Raw genomic sequence first — 16,189 nt, forward strand, 5'->3', positions numbered from 1 at the left:
CAGTAGGTCCAGGTAGCTAAAAACCCGGGGATTTGGTGAAACAAATTAGAACCAGGCAACACCAATTTGCTTGCTACATCAGAAGCCACCCCCAAAGGACACTTTGGGTAACAGAGGCCACAATTAGTTCTATTTCACTGACCACAAAGGAAAAGACAGTTCAGAGTTCATTTTATTCTGCTCTATACAATCATCCCTTGGTATCCTTGGGAGATTGGTTCCAGGACGCCCTACAGGTACCAGAATCTGCAGATGCTCAAGTCCCTTACATAAAATGGCATAGTACAATCAGGCCTCCATATCCGTATGATTCAAAAAGACTGTAAAAGCCTCACTGTAAATACCTCTTCTTTGCTGCTCTGTATCATGCTGTCCAAGACATCTTACTATTATAACAGTACAAAGCAAGAAATATTTCCCTGCTCCAAGTAAGGCCATGTGTGCTGAAGGATAGCAGATTATGCCACCCGAAAATATGTTTCTTCGGCATAAAGATTATTTGAGAAATAGCAGATATTGGAAAAGCTCAGAAAACAGAGAAGTTACACTTTTTTAAGGGACATCTACGTTTATAAAGGAAATAACCATTGTAATATTATCCCTCTCTGTACCAGGAAGAGAAGCATGACTCTAAATCACAAGAAACTCAATGGAGATGGCGAGGACGTCAATCTAACAACCCCTACCCTTGTTTATACTGTTCTTGTTCTTTGCCTGGTAAATTCATGTAACTGCCCCACCACACACACACACACACACACACACACACACACACACACACACCTACCTTTCTTTTGTCTGTAGCTTAAGATGATATTTAACGTGGTGGCTTAGGCCACCTCAGGGAGTTACTCACTTTTGCTTGGGTCTTTCTCATGTATACATGTTAATAAACTCGTGTATTTTTCTCTTGTTAATATTTTATTACAGGGGTCTCAGCCATGAATTCAAGAGGATAGAGGGAGAATTATTTTTCCTCCCCTACTGTGTTAAATGTCATCATAAGATAACCACCCAAAAAGTTATAATGTTTAAAAAGACATTAGCAAAAACACATAATAGAGGTCACATCAAATCCTAAACTTCAACTTCAGAATAATTTGGGTCACACTAATATTTTAAAGGTGAACTTAGAAAGACCAGTATGCAATGGAAATGTTGAGGAAGAATTTAAGGTAAGATCACAGACACTATAAATAAACGTAAAAGCTAAACACAAGATTACAAATAATTTGATCATGTGAGCATTCCAGAACAAGCTCATGTCATAAGCAGTAACTCAAAAGAATTTCTCCAACAAACAGAGCAGCTCTTCAAGAAAAAGATGCAAGACGCCCATAATTAATTTTCTAAATCATTAACTGCTTTGTAGAGATTAGAATAAAGTATGTTTTGGGCTAAAAACCATATTCCAGTCACCTGGTTTTACCTTTTTGACCTCCTTCTCCAGCAGGAATGAAGCACTACACATGCATGTCTTAGCCAACCTTCATGATAGTACCAATCCCACGACCACAGACAACAGTCAACGGCATATCGTTGAAGGACAGCTGACAAGTAGGGAGACTGTTACATGAGACTCACTAACCTTTAAGGCAAAGAAAAGGAACTATAAATGGGGTTACGGTCTGCTTGCAATGCTTAAAAAGATGGCACCGTTCCTGAAGTGTATTATCCTTCTACTCTTCGAAGGGTAAAATGAACTAAGAGGTACCCAAAACTTGTCTGGGTGCTATGGGAACGAGAATGCAGAGCAAAATCACCCCTTTCTTAGGAATTCACAAGTTATTTTGAAATTTTCATCAATACACATCAAATCATTCTGGGGTATTTATTTAGGAAGTAGACAGATTAAGTGTAAGCTTAGCTGGAACTGTGAAGGACAGTAAGAACTTACAAGGGAGGTTACAAAGGCCTAGTTCCTTAGCTTCCTAAGAGAGGCAGTGAACAATGAAGTGACAAACAAATTCCTCAGGTGAGAGAGCATTTTTTTATATAACAGATTTACGGATTTCCATAGAGACTGTAACTATTTTAACTTCCGGGAGACTCTTAATTGGAAAGGAACTTAATGGTGTTATCAGGAAAAACACCCTTCAGAAGAGGTCCTGCTTTTCCTAAAGCTGTCTGACTTCAGAGGTCATACAAAGGCCAATCCATGTTCCTGCCAAACTGGCTGGGCAGGATGGAAGGTGGACAAGGAAAACCTGGACCTGCCAGACGTTGCCTCAACGTCCTCTAAAGCTCAAGGACCAGGAGCCACGTAAGTTTCCACAAGAGACCACAGGGCTGGGGAAGAGAAAGGGGCACTGATGAAATCCCTGCTCAGATCACACCACTGCCTTAGAGCTGTAAAACATTTCTAACCAGGTTTTCTGAGAGTTGACTCACTTGATCACAGCAACAACCCACGGCGTTCAGAGGGCCAATATTACCATTGACGCACCAGGGCTTAATCCAAGGGGCTAAGTAATATGCCTAAAATTTAATAGACCTAGAAACTAGTTCTCTGGATTCTAAGTCCTGTGGTTTCTCAGCTAGTCAACATCTAAACATATTTTCAATTAAGAGAGGGCCCTTCCTAAAATATTAATGAAACTCACATAGATGCATAATACCCTTGCTATTCTTTCATGGGAAAGCACTGCATTCTTGAGGTTTTGTTTTTCATGTTTGGTGTTATGCACATATTATTTTTAAAACTGTAAGGGGTGAACTATGGAGAGCCTTTACGATGAAGTGACAGTTCAGTGCCGAGATTTTTTCGGTTGGTGGCTGGTTGATTTATTCTGAGGTCAGGAGAGTTAGATTGTCATTTTGGTCTTGACTTACTTTGGTTGCCTTAGACAAATTCTTTACTCTTTTTTCCGATTCTGAGGAGACCTTCCTCTATCAAAGGCATATCAAATACAATCTGTATTCATGAAATAGGATCCCGTGGGGTCTCAAGAGAAGTGATGTGGCATAAAAGAATCTGATATTCTAACTAATTGAGCTACTGAGAACCTATTGAACACTTCATGTTTAGCACAACAGAAATAAGAACTCCATGTGACAAATATACCCTTCTAAATGCTCACATCTTGGGAAGACAAAATAAAAACAAGGGACACAAAACACGGAGTTCTCAAAACTTTTTAAAAATAATGGCAGCAGTATAAGACTAGACAATGGAGAACAGAAACTATATGTGCTCATGAGAATAGAAATACTAGAACTTCCAAAAAAGATTTTAAATGCTGTTTCTTCTGATGATATCTGTAATACTCAGTCATTGGGGGGGAAAATACAGAAAAGCATAAAGGCAAAAATAAAAGCCCTTGTAATCCCATAACCCAGAAATGAGGTAACTACTGTTAACATTATGGTACAGTATACTTGTAGACTTTTTTCTATGCCTCTCTTTCCCACAGTGGTTCTCACAATGTGGTCCCCAATTAAGAGCATCAGTATCTGGAAACTTGCGAGAAAAGCCAATTCTCAGGCCCCAGCCCAGACCTACTGAATAAGAAATTCTATGGGTGGGACCCAGCAACCTGTATCTTAATGAGACCTGTAGATGATTCTGATGTGTGACAAAGTTTGAGAACCTCTGACATATGCTACACACACACACCACACACACACACACACACATTTCTCTCCCCAAAATGGGGTCATGACATACACATTGTTTAACATTTTAAACCCATATTGGGCACCAAGCTTATATTTGGTAAATTAACTAAATATTGCATACTCTATTGTATGCCTGAATGTCTTCTGTAAAAGTGAAAAATATCACAAAATGGTTCATATAACAAATGCAATTAAACATCAGAGTCAGCCAGACTAAAACACTGATGGCTGAATAATAAACAAGTCAGTTAGCAACGTGGGAACCTATCAAAATCCACTTTTAAAAAATCCCTAAGTAGTTTCATAAGGTTTTTAGATCTTTTTTTAAGAAATAAGGAACATCTGTAACAGCTTCTCTATCCTGTCCATGAATCTATTTTGGGGTTACTTAGAAACCTTGCTTTTGTTTTCCAACATACCAGGGCCAGAAACAGTTCCCTGACCCACCAGTCTGCACACACCGGAACTGTCACCCAAACACCCTTGCTTGTGTCACCTCTGCCTACCACAGCAGACCACTACGGCACAAATTCCAGAAAAGCAATGCAAGCTCTGGAAGCCTATGTACAGGCCAGGGGCCTTGAGTGAGATAACGGGGTTGAAGCAAGGAGGAAGTCTGTGAGGATAGGAAGAGAAGAAAACTGGAGTAAGCAGCTCCAACATCCCACGAAGATGTTGCTTAGTTTCACCAAGTTATTTCTCGAGTCCTGGAACATATACATTTCGAAAATCTTTGCCAGCTTCAGGGAAACCACGATAGAGTAAAGCAGAGGAAAAGTCAAGCTTTTTATTTGCTCAAGGTTATCCAAAAACTTAACTGGAAAAAAAATCAGTTCACGGTAAGATAAGAATATCTGCAATATATCATTGTTACTTTATAAAACAGATAAGCTTTGTGACCTTGGGCACATTGTTAAATCTTTCTGGGCCTCAGTTTCCTCTTCTATAAGAATGATACGATTGGAGGAGGTGACCTTAAGAGTTGTCAAGTGATGGCAACAAAGGAAACCCAAGACAGATTTTGCAGCATCTGTAAAAGATTTTTTGGCTGGCCCTCTCTCCCCTCAACAACAAAGAAAAGAATACATTCCAAATACATTCTTCTTGTTAGAAACTTCACAAGTAGAGCTAGACAAGGTATCACAGGCACAGGATGAAAGGTGTTGTGGAGAAACAGTTAACCTGCAGACTGAAGCCAGAATGCCCAGGCCCGAGTGCCAGGTTCACCACTTACCAGCTGGGTGACTTGCCCAAATCACCTACCACTGAGCCTCGGTTCGCTCATTTAGAAAATGGGATTAACAGAGTTTTGTGAGGATTAAATGATTGTGCAAAGTGCATAAAACAATTTCTTATCTGTATGTTTTAGGTATTATTATGATCAATAATATTGTTAGTCATACTGGATGTTATTAAGAGGCAGAAGCTACGAAGTAGCTATAGTCTGGAAGTACCACTGAAATGTAACATGTGTGCCAGAAGCCATAAAACATGTACCTAGATGACCTGGGGCCACCAAAAAGGCCAATGATGGATTGGGTCAGGTAAGTGAGCATGTTAGTCCTAAATCGCGGAGACTACCTACCCTGTCGTTTACTACAGCAGTATCTTTCAAAGGGCAACTTTTCAATCCACAGGTAGAGATCAAAGTAACTCAGAGAAAAGACTCAAGGCTACGGGTCAGAAGAGAATCAAGTTCAAACCCCAGCACCTCCACTCCTGAGCTATGTGGCTTCCAACAAATTGCTTAAACTGAGATTTATGGCCCTCATCTCATAAAATGATACACTTTCACCCACCCTGCAAGACTGTTATACACCTAGCACAGGAACAGCCGTGCAACAAGTGATCGATAAATGTTAGTAATAATGGTCTTAAAAGGGGAGGAAATACCTCAAATAAAAGGTCCAGTGAAAGTGCAATGACTGTGAAGGAGGAAAAATAGTGAATCAGATCATCCATCCTTTTTCCATTTTGATGCAGGAAGAGTGTAGGTAAATCTGCAGGCAGCAGGAGGGTGAAAGCACCCTACATTAGGCAGAGATGACCCAAAGGAGGCAGAGAGGTACTGACCAGACCCAGGCCAAACCACAGAATTCACAGATTTGCTCAGAGGTCACCCTCCGTGAAAACAAAAACCATGCACCGAAATATTTTTTGTCTTTGGGTTACAAAAATAGCTCTGTTTCTTCTGTCTTAAATGTTTTGTTTTGCTTTAATTGCAGACTTCGTTTCTTTAAAAATTAACCATGTCACCTGTATTAATAATAATAGCAATTTGTAGTATCAGAATCCATATGCTGGGGCCAAAATTAATGAAGCCATCACTTCTCATATCAAGGAACTAGGAAACATAAGACAGAACACAACTTCTCTCATGAATGTTTGCCCCATCCATAATTTGGTTGCTTTTCTTACCAGGAAGTGATGTGACATAAGAGTTTCATTCATGGAAAGCCATCTTATTTGATTCTGCAATAAAATCATTTTTCTAATGACTGTTTTTCCTGCAGTAGACAAATGTCATACACAGTTCACAAGAGGAGGGCTCCTGAAAACAACCTTCAGTAGCAATCCCTGGTAACACAAGCACAGTGTAAGGTCAGAAAACTAACAAGATTGGCCACAGGGAGAACTGCTTTAAAAGAATGACAGAAAGTTAAAAGGAATGGAACGATAGTAATTAGGCCCTTGCCCTGAAAATAAAACCAGGTTTATAATACATTTTATGTGAAAAAGATGAAAAGTTCTGGTTTTGACTCCAAGCAGCTACTTCCTGAAATTAATCACAGAAAAAAAAAAGGGGGGGATGGAAGAAATTTTATAGTCTTCTTCTTAAGAGAGTAATTCAATCAGGTTTTCCAACCTCATTTTTTACCTTTGGACATTTTATGTTATTAAAATGTCCTTTTAACTTGATGACATGGATAATAAATGGTATCCTTCCCCTGCTTAGGGGAGAGGGATGTTTAAAAAAAGCAGGGTCCGTTTTCTTGTGAATTAGAATAACTATTCTCCTACCGAGCAGATTTTTAAGGAAATGACAATCGATGAGATCAGAAACTTCATGAATGGTAAAATCCCACTAATGGCCTATCTAAAGTTCTGCTCCAAGTTCCAAAAGCATCTTCAGAGTTTTTTACGTTCTTATATACTGAACACAGCAGGCTGAATTGTGATACGTCAAACAGAAAGAGATTCTATGAATCTCAGAAAGCAGCATAAGCTAATCTATAAACTACTGAGAGCCATGCAAACGAGCATCAACTACCAACTCTCAGAGCAGTGTATTTGCACTGGTCCATTAAAGAGTGAGTTAAAGGCAATTTACAACTCTACAGTGGAGACTATTAATCACTATTGAAATGTTTATACCTAATCTTGAATCTACCCTTTTTCAGTTCCTATTAAATTTAGAAAATGAAGCAAAAATCAAACAACTTGGATGACTTCACACTAGTTTTACTGTTAAAAAACGATAATAAACGCTTCAAATAGAGAACATTATTGTTGGATTTTTTTGACCATGTACCATTTCCTCACCCCTCTCCCACTCCGGGTCTCATCAAGTAATCTAATCACAAAAGCACATTAAACAACATTTTTTAAAAAATTAATGCCATTTATTTTTTAAACTTTTGTTGAAATATTGTTGATTTACAATGTGTTAGTTTCAGGTGTACAGCAAAGTGATTCGGTTATATATATGTATGTATATCTCTATTCCTTTTTAGATTCTTTTCTATTATAGGTTATTATAAGATACTGAGTATAGTTCCCTGTGCTATACAGTAGGTCCTTGTTGGTAATGCCGTTTAAATAGGCAGAATAAAAGAAATAAAAAGTTTGAACCCAGTAAAATATATACTCAGCCTAAAGTCTCCAGGATTCTTGGAATAAAGAAAACGATGAAATGAATGGGAGCTAAAAAGGAGTAGAAACCAGAATGATCAAGCTGGCAACTTAGACTTTTAATTTTATTGATTTTGTTGATTTCCTGCATGGGGGAAAAATACCATGTACAGTTCCAAAAGGAACAAAGTTAGTAAATCATGTTTCTAAGTATTGGTAAAATACAAACCCCCAACACAGAAGCAACGGTCCAACTTTCCTTGATCTATTTTTACCTTAAACACAAAGCATTAGAAATGCCCTTCGTCCAATGGGAAATTTCAGGCAGTTCAACCTGCTCACCGAGCTCCTGACTAAAAACCTGGTACAGCTGCTTTATAACCACATTTATCTCAGTCAACGCATGGAGTGCCTTTCAGATCTTTCAGTCTGACTTTTATCTTATTACAATGCAATGTAACTATGGAAACATAGGACTTAGAGTTATACTTTTATAAACAAAAAGAGCTGCTTTTTATAACTGAGTCCCATGTAAATTATGTCATTTAGGGTCAATTTTATTTTATTTTTTAAAGAATGGAGGAAACGGGGCTTCCCTGGTGGCGCAGTGGTTGAGAATCTGCCTGCCAATGCAGGGGACACGGGTTCGAGCCCTGGTCTGGGAGGATCCCACATGCCGCGGAGCAACTGGGCCCGTGAGCCACAACTACTGAGCCTGCGCGTCTGGAGCCTGTGCTCAGCAACAAGAGAGGCCGCGATAGTGAGAGGCCCGCGCACCGCGATGAAGAGTGGCCCCCGCTCGCCGCATCTAGAGAAAGCCCTCGCACAGAAACGAAGACCCAACACAGCCAAAAATAAATAAATTTATTAAAAAAAAAAAAAAAAAAGAATGGAGGAAACAAGCATATAAGTGGAAAAGAATAAAAAGAGGGAAAAATTTTTTTATAAAATCTAGGACAGATTTTCGTTGTAATTACAAAGGAGGCTATATTTTGGTCATGACTGCCTAATGGCCAAAGGGTGCTGGCCTTCTTCAAATCCTTAGGTGACCCTGGTGGGGTCAGAGCAGAGCCCAGGCTTTGGCTCTCACTCCCTGGCAGGTGGTCATGGGAGAAACATCAGCCAGCTGCTTACTAGAGAAAAGGGAGGCTGAACACCGCCCCATTCCTAATTTAGGAACCCTGAACTCTCCCCATGCTACATGCTTCGCGGCTAGAAAGTCAAATGAGATATTCTGGCAATATTCTAATATCATAAACACAGACTCCCCAGTAATGTCATCATAGAAAGACAACACCTAAAAATAACTCTTGTGCTAACTGCATGTCATAAGTATGGCCAATGTCCAATGTAGAATGTGACCCAATTTTTTTTTTAAACAATACACAAATGTAAATATTTCCGTCTCCCAGGGATTCGAACCCCTCACCTTGCAACCAGGTAGATCCTGTATTGGCTTATCAGCTGCAACACCTGAAGCAAATTTCTTTACACCTTGAACTACAGGTTTCTTACCACTCTAAGGGCAACAGCAACTTCATTTGTTGGCCCAAAATGAATATTCAATAAATGAAAGTTTAATTTTGGCTATTTTTGTCATTTTCCTAATTTACCTGGGCAAGATGAAGGGGCATTAAAAGGCCAAAATGTTAACAGTGGTTCTCCTTTATGGAGGTGGGACTGCAGATATTTTTTTCTTTTCTTGTTTGTGCTTTTCCACGTTCTCAAATTTTCTACAATGAGCGTTTTAACGCCTTAGTAATCTTTCCTTTTAAATTAGTCACTCTCCTGAATAAATGTCACAAGCAGATGCTGAAGAAACATTTATTCTCTTTAGGGAGAAAAAAAAAAGTTCCTGCTTAACCTCCTCCTGTCTTTCGCAGACGTTTCCTGCTAAGGACAGCCAGTTTGAGACCCAAGGCAGTAGGAAGCAGAAAAACCCCGAGTCCCCAGGGGCTCAATGAGGGCAATTCAGTGCCCCTGACCCCTGGCTCAGCTGCAGCTCTGCTGGGGGGAGTGGGTGCGGGAAACCTGGGCGTACAATCCCGCCGGAAGCTGGGTCCTCAGGGCGCCCGACCTTGTATCTTTCTGTCCTCATCAAGTGATCAGAAGCTCAGAAGCTCTGGGGATGGGCCGTGCAGAATATTTTTTTAAAAGCACCCAAGTGATTTTAACATGTAGCCAGGTATGGAGAATTACTACCCTATCAGGTCCATGAACCTCCAAGTACCAAGCCCCAAAAGGAGAGGACATTTCAATTCTCTCAAAATTCAGGACTCTCGCCCTAATCTCTAGAAGAGGGGAAGGGGGAGAGACGGAAGACTACCCTTGACAGTTTTATAAGACTATCTTGTAAACAAAAATTTTTATCTTCTTAGATATATACAGGTAATATAACAAAAAACTGGCTCACTTCAAAATTCAAAAGTTGGTTTCTACTACACCGATTAGTATAAATGAGGCTTTTAAAGAGATAAATTACTCATTTCCAACCCGATTCTTTTCTTTAAAATATATTTATTTATTTATCTATCCTTGGCTGCGTTGGGTCTTCATTGCTGCATGCGGGCCCTCTCTAGTTGCGGCGAGCGGGGGCTACTCTTCGTTGCGGTGCGCGGGCTTCTCACTGCGGTGGCTTCTCCCGTTGCGGAGCACGGGCTCCAGGCACGCGGGCTCCAGGAACTGTGGCGCACGGGATTGGTTGCTCCCCGGCATGTGGGATCTTCCCGGCCCAGGGCTCGAACCCGGGTGTCCTGCAGTGGCAGACAGATTCCTAACCACTGCGCCACCAGGGAAGCCCCAACCCGATTCTTGAGTTAAGACAGAATCTGCTGCTTTACTTGGCTTTAAAGAGATCTTAAAACCACAATGACTCTTACTTTTTAAACCTCACCACCTTTCATCTTAGTGCACTGACTGTGCAGAGGTTGTTTTTAAAATGAAAACAGAAATTTCCTTCAGTGAGAACAACACAGAAGACCCTACACAACCAACTCAAATGAATATGAATAACTAATCGTGACTTATCACTTATGTAAAAGTCCATGTTGAATTGACACTATTAGAACAGTTCATCAGCCAGCGGAGGACGGAGGGCTGGGCTACCTCTTCATTGCCCATCTAGAAAAAAAACCACCGTTTTCACTTTACTCTCATACTCACAGCACTTCTGACACCAGATCCGTGAGTTTCCCCACCAAGCAATTCTGACACCATCTACCTGAAGTGAGCATCAGACCCCGTCGTTAAGGGCTCAGTCCCACAAGGCTGCCCCCCACCACCTCAGACACCAGCTGCAAGTCCAGGTTATCACCTGTGCTTCTGAACAACCATCTATACACCAGAGGTTCCCAACTCTCCTCCTCAGGTTCAGTCATTTGCCAGAATAGCTCACAGAACTCAGGGAAACTTACACGTACCAGTTTATTATGTAATAAAGGGTATGATAAAAGATATGGATGAACAGCCAGATGAAGAGGTACACATAGGGAGAGGTCCACAAAGGTCCCAAGTGCGGGAGCTTCTGTCCCCGTGGAGTTGGGATGTGCCACCCTCCTGGCACAGGGATGTTTGCTCACCAACCTGGGAGCCCTTTGAACCCCATACTTCTGGCTTTTTTATGGCGGCTCCATCACATTGGCATGATCGATTATTAACTGCATTTCCAATCACCATTCAGGAGAAGGGGGAAAGGGGCTGAAGGTTCCAAGTTTCTATTTATGGTTTGGTCTTTCTCGTGAACAGTCCCCAACCGGGGGCCCACCAAGAGTCGCCTCATTACAACAAAAGATGTCCCCGTCACCTAGAAAATTCCAAGGGATTTAGGATCTCTGCATCAGGAACTTGGGCAAAGGCCAATATATTTACATATTTCTCTTTTTTTAATAAATTTATTTATTTTTGGCTGTGTTGGGTCTTCGTTGCTGCGCACAGGCTTTCTCTAGTTGTGGCGAATGGGGGCTACTCTTCATTGCGGTGCGTGGGTTTCTCACTGAGGTGGTTTCTCTTGTTGTGGAGCACGGACTCTAGGTGCACGGGCTCAGTAATTGTGGCTCGCAGGCTCAGTAGTTGTGGCTCATGGGCTCTAGAGCACAGGCTCAGTAGTTGTTGTGCACGGGCTTAGTTGTTACGCGGCATGTGGGATCTTCCCGGACCAGGGCTCGAACCCTTGTCCCCTGCATTGGCAGGCGGATTCTTATTCTTTCTTATTTCACATTGCCCTAAACTTTCAGTAAGGCAGTGAGATGTCCCCCTACCCCACCCACTCCCCAAACACGAGCCTCACATCTTTGAGGGGCATAAGTATATGCACTGTTCTATGCCTCACAGTCCCAAGCTATGTTGTAAGAAGAAAAGGCAAATAAGAATAAAAAAAAAAGTTGAAGGTATGATGTGCCAGGCCTGATGCCAAGTATTTCACACATATTGTTTCATCCGTGCACAGTGATCCCATGATGTCGCTACTATTACCCTAGTTCATAGATGAGGCTCCTGAAAGTTAACAAACCTCCTAAAATTCATCAAGGCAACAATCTCAATTGTATTCAAAAGTGAAATTAATGAGCAATACTAACGTATTATTTTAAAAAACATATCATTCATTTTGACACACATAGTAGGACTTCTATGAAGCAGATTTATGTGTTACATTTCAATGTGTTCTCATTCCCTCAGGGGGGGAAAAAAACAAAGACAACGGGCCTTCCCTGGTGGCGCAGTGGTTGAGAATCTGCCTGCCAATGCAGGGGACACGGGTTCGCGCCCTGGTCTGGGAGGATCCCACATGCCGCGGAGCAACTGGGCCCGTGAGCCACAATTGCTGAGCCTGCGCGTCTGGAGCCTGTGCTCCGCAACAAGAGAGGCCGCGACAGTGAGAGGCCTGTGCACCGTGATTAAGAGTGGCCCCCACTTGCCGCAACTAGAGGAAGCCCTCGCACAGAAACGAAGACCCAACACAGCCATAAATAAATAAAATAAATAAATAAATAATTTTTAAAAAAAACAAAGACAACTAGACAACTAGAAAATTTGTTAGGGGAAAAGAATAAGGAGTCTGGATTTTGCACTGGCCACCAACAATCCAAACTCGAGAACAGCAATTAGAAGTCTCTGGTAATTCCAAGAGTTGTTATTGCTGGCTGGTCCTAAATCCTAGTGAAAGCACACTCAGTATGGATTACCCTCTGAGGTAGCAGTGGCCTCTGATTGCCTTACTCCATCATCCTGGTAGATGTTTCTTGCAGCTGCTGAGCATAGCTTGCAAGAGCTTACTCCATAGCCCTGAAGACACAGTATGTCTAATTGTGTTGTTTGGTAAAGTGACAAAAGGTTTCTTCATGTAGTTATGCAATGGTGTCTTTTAAGTGGAGAACTGGGGTGATTTATTCAGGCTTTTGATAAGTGAAATTAGAGAATTCTAGAGATGGACTCAGCACCTCAAGCACTGATATTTCTTTGACTATGTTGTAGAATGTAAGAATGGATGAGAACCTATCTTGCTTTTAAACAGATGGCAATCCAACTGACACACCTACTATGTGTTAGGAAGCAGGGTGCCTGACACATAGTAGGTGCTCAACAAAGACCTGTTGAAGGAAGGAAGGAAGGGGGGGGAAGGAAAGGGGGAAGGAAGGAAGGAAGGATAATAAAACAAGCATACAAAAGAATGGTAAAATAACATAAGATGTGATCAATGCAATAAGAAAGGGATGAAGTGCTCCTGAAGTTTGGAGGGTGGAGACATTGCTCCCAGCAGAAGAAATCATGAAGGTCTTCAGGAAGATGGAATATATACCCTGGCCCTGAAAGATGAGGGAATGTGTAAGTCTACCATTTCACCTAATGAAGAATAGGGCTTATTCTATTACGGCAGCCTTGAAACACACATTTATGACTTGATCTAAAATAAATTCCATTCAAAGAATAAAGAAGCACTAACTGAAATATCTTTCCCTCGAAATCTGGCAACTAAGTCTCACCGAAATGTCAGAAACTAGTATCTTAGTTTTCTGGGCTAAATTGGATTCAATATGGTACTTTAAAAAAAAAAATCTCTTTCCTCCATCTCCTTGCCATGTGTAGGTCTTCCTTGAACCATTATGTTGGAACTGAAAGTCTTTAGAACCTAACTCCTATAGAGGCTACATCTTTAACCAGCAAAGGCAGTGTTTTAATATGCAGGATGCACTCAGTTAATTTTTATTTACTCATTCTGTAAAACCAGTTCAATTTATTCAACCAATCACGTGAAATTTTATAGTCGTGCATGTCAAAAACCCCACAATGATAAAGACAAGAGTCACTTAACTCTAATACATACGCAATTGCTATGCAAGCAAGTTGGCACAAATTCCTTCTTCTTTAAGACCTCCATTATTTGTTCCAATAGAATAAAAATTCAAAGAGAACCACATTTAAATCTTGGAAAAACTCAAAGGTGCTGTAGGAAGCTTTCCCCCTCCCCATGCATCTGCTACGTATTAACACTAAAACAACAGAAGATATCTATAAACAACATTTCCTGCGAGGAAGACATAAGACACTCTCGTGTATATCTTAGTAACAGATGTTTTAGTACATCTGAAATCCAATATTCAGCAAAGCAGCGATGATATACTTCATCGTAACATAACAAAGAGATATAAGTTATACTTGATTTGTTTTTATTTGTAATAGCTCCTCAAGGCCATTCTAGCAGAAGCTTATCATTCAACTCTTTTGTTATCAGGGTCTGAGAGTCTAACCATTTGAAATGGAAATGAGTCTCATACAGCCTGTACTGGAATGTTACATACATACATGTTATGTAACAATCATGTTACATACATGAATCGCAGAATCAGAACACTAGCGATGATGGAGTCCAATCTCATTTCACATGTATGTAATTCGCTCAGGTCAGCACGGCTAGTCAGTGGCAGACAGGACCAGAGCCCAGGTTTCTGGATTGCCAGTTGTAACAAATACATGTGCCCAATGACTGTTGCCGCCAGAGCTTTTCTAGTGAGGATACAACGATTTCTGTAAAACAAAGAAATCCTGACCAAAACACCGAGCTTGAGTTTCTTCATGGTAGACAGGCAACAGAAAAATGGATGGTTCAAGCACACTTTTTCTCCACCAAGCTTTTAAATATTTTGTTGTCGTTTTGTATTTGTTTCAAAGAGGGGTTTAAAAGTATGGGTGAATTATTTGATAGGTTGGTATGACATTTGTATTCATGGTAGGAATTGCTCTTCATAAAATAATTGTGACATACATTTACTACTTCTGTAGTAGGCATTTTACTAGACTAAGTAATTGCTGTTTGATTTGGTTATGGTAGTGGTAGTGGTAGTGGTAGTGGTAGACTGGCAGTAATAATTAATAAGGATAATGATAACAACAAAAGTTGCTGAGTACTGAACTCACTGTGCCCAGCACTGTTCTAAAAGCCCTACATACATTTACTCCTTTAATTTTTCCACACTAAGGTCTTATTTTCTTTTATAAACGAGGAAATTGAAGGAAAAAGAAGGTTATGCAGCTGGTAACAAGCCAGAGAATCCTCCAGAATTCTGCCGAGACCAACTGGATATAACAATGGAACGGAAACAGAGACGAAACACATTGTAGGACATTCTTTTATTAAAAAAATTCCATTGAAGTCCTGTTGTTATCACCATCCAAAGCAGTGCTTCTTAAACTTGAATATGCCTACAGCTTACTTGTGAATCTTATTAAAATACAGGTTTTGATTCACTAAACCTGGGGTTGGCAGCTGAGATTCTACATTTCTAACAACCATCACACTGAGTAATGAGAGATGAGGGCACAGAAATTATTTGCTATGAAGAAAGCATTACTGTTTAACAGATTTTACACATGGGAGTAAAATACTGTTAGTGAATCTAAGATTCAAACCTAACTAGGGGTCAAAAATCAATCATGTACTGCGTATACTTTTTCCTTCCAATGATTGTTTCCCTTCTGTCAAGATGCACCAGCAGAATTCAGCGAGAACTCCCATTTCTCCTTACCAGACAAAGCTGACATGTTTTCAGAAGCAGCTCTCACAGGAGGGACATATGTAAAATGCAGCTGAAGGCAGGACTTGTAGTAATGGCTGTGTAATTAACCTGATGTAAAACAGGATTATTTACATTTCAAGTCCTACAAGTTTTTTTTCCCCCCATAACAAGAATTCCTGTAGTTAGCAGTTTTTATGATGAACTTTTAATTGGTTAGCATTAACATATGTGATTCTAAATCATCAAAGAAGCTTTAATTGGTCTTTGAAGGATGGAATCCATTCTGCTACCCAAATATATTACTCTCCTAAAACCCATTAAGAAGCTGGTTTGCTCTCACCTGGATTTCAAATTAGTCTGGTTCCATGAACTCTGGTCTAATTATGTTTAAAAAAAAAGAGAGAAGTCAAGGACATTCAAATCTCAAATAAAAGATCCTGACCTTCTGGGAAAACTCTAATTAACCAAAAGCATCTTAGTTGCTGTTATGGGCTTGTGTCTCCCCCAGATTCTTATGTTGAAGTCCTAACCCCCAGTACCTCAGAACATGAGTAGATTTGGAGGTGGGGTCTTTAAGTTAAAATGAGGTCATTATAGTGGGCCCTAATCCAATATGACTGATGTCCTTATAAGAAAAGGAGATTAGGACACAGACGCACACAGAGGGACGACCATGTGAACACACAGGGAGAGGACAGCCATCTACAAGC

The 16,189-nt window shown here is 40.5% G+C and overlaps 1 protein-coding gene and 1 long non-coding RNA gene across 2 annotated transcripts in view; one reads left to right on the forward strand and one right to left on the reverse strand.

Moving 5' to 3' along the window:
• KIF13A (kinesin family member 13A) overlaps positions 1-16,189 on the reverse strand; it is a 215,474-nt gene that overhangs the window by 158,401 nt on the left and 40,884 nt on the right.
• Positions 2,105-7,045, forward strand: LOC132375413 (uncharacterized). Its single transcript, XR_009506003.1, has 3 exons — positions 2,105-2,263; positions 4,988-5,162; positions 5,256-7,045. It is a non-coding gene; the product is annotated as an uncharacterized LOC132375413 (long non-coding RNA).

This window comes from Balaenoptera ricei, chromosome 11 (assembly GCF_028023285.1).
Source record: "Balaenoptera ricei isolate mBalRic1 chromosome 11, mBalRic1.hap2, whole genome shotgun sequence".
In the NCBI taxonomy this organism is placed as follows: domain Eukaryota; kingdom Metazoa; phylum Chordata; class Mammalia; order Artiodactyla; family Balaenopteridae; genus Balaenoptera; species Balaenoptera ricei.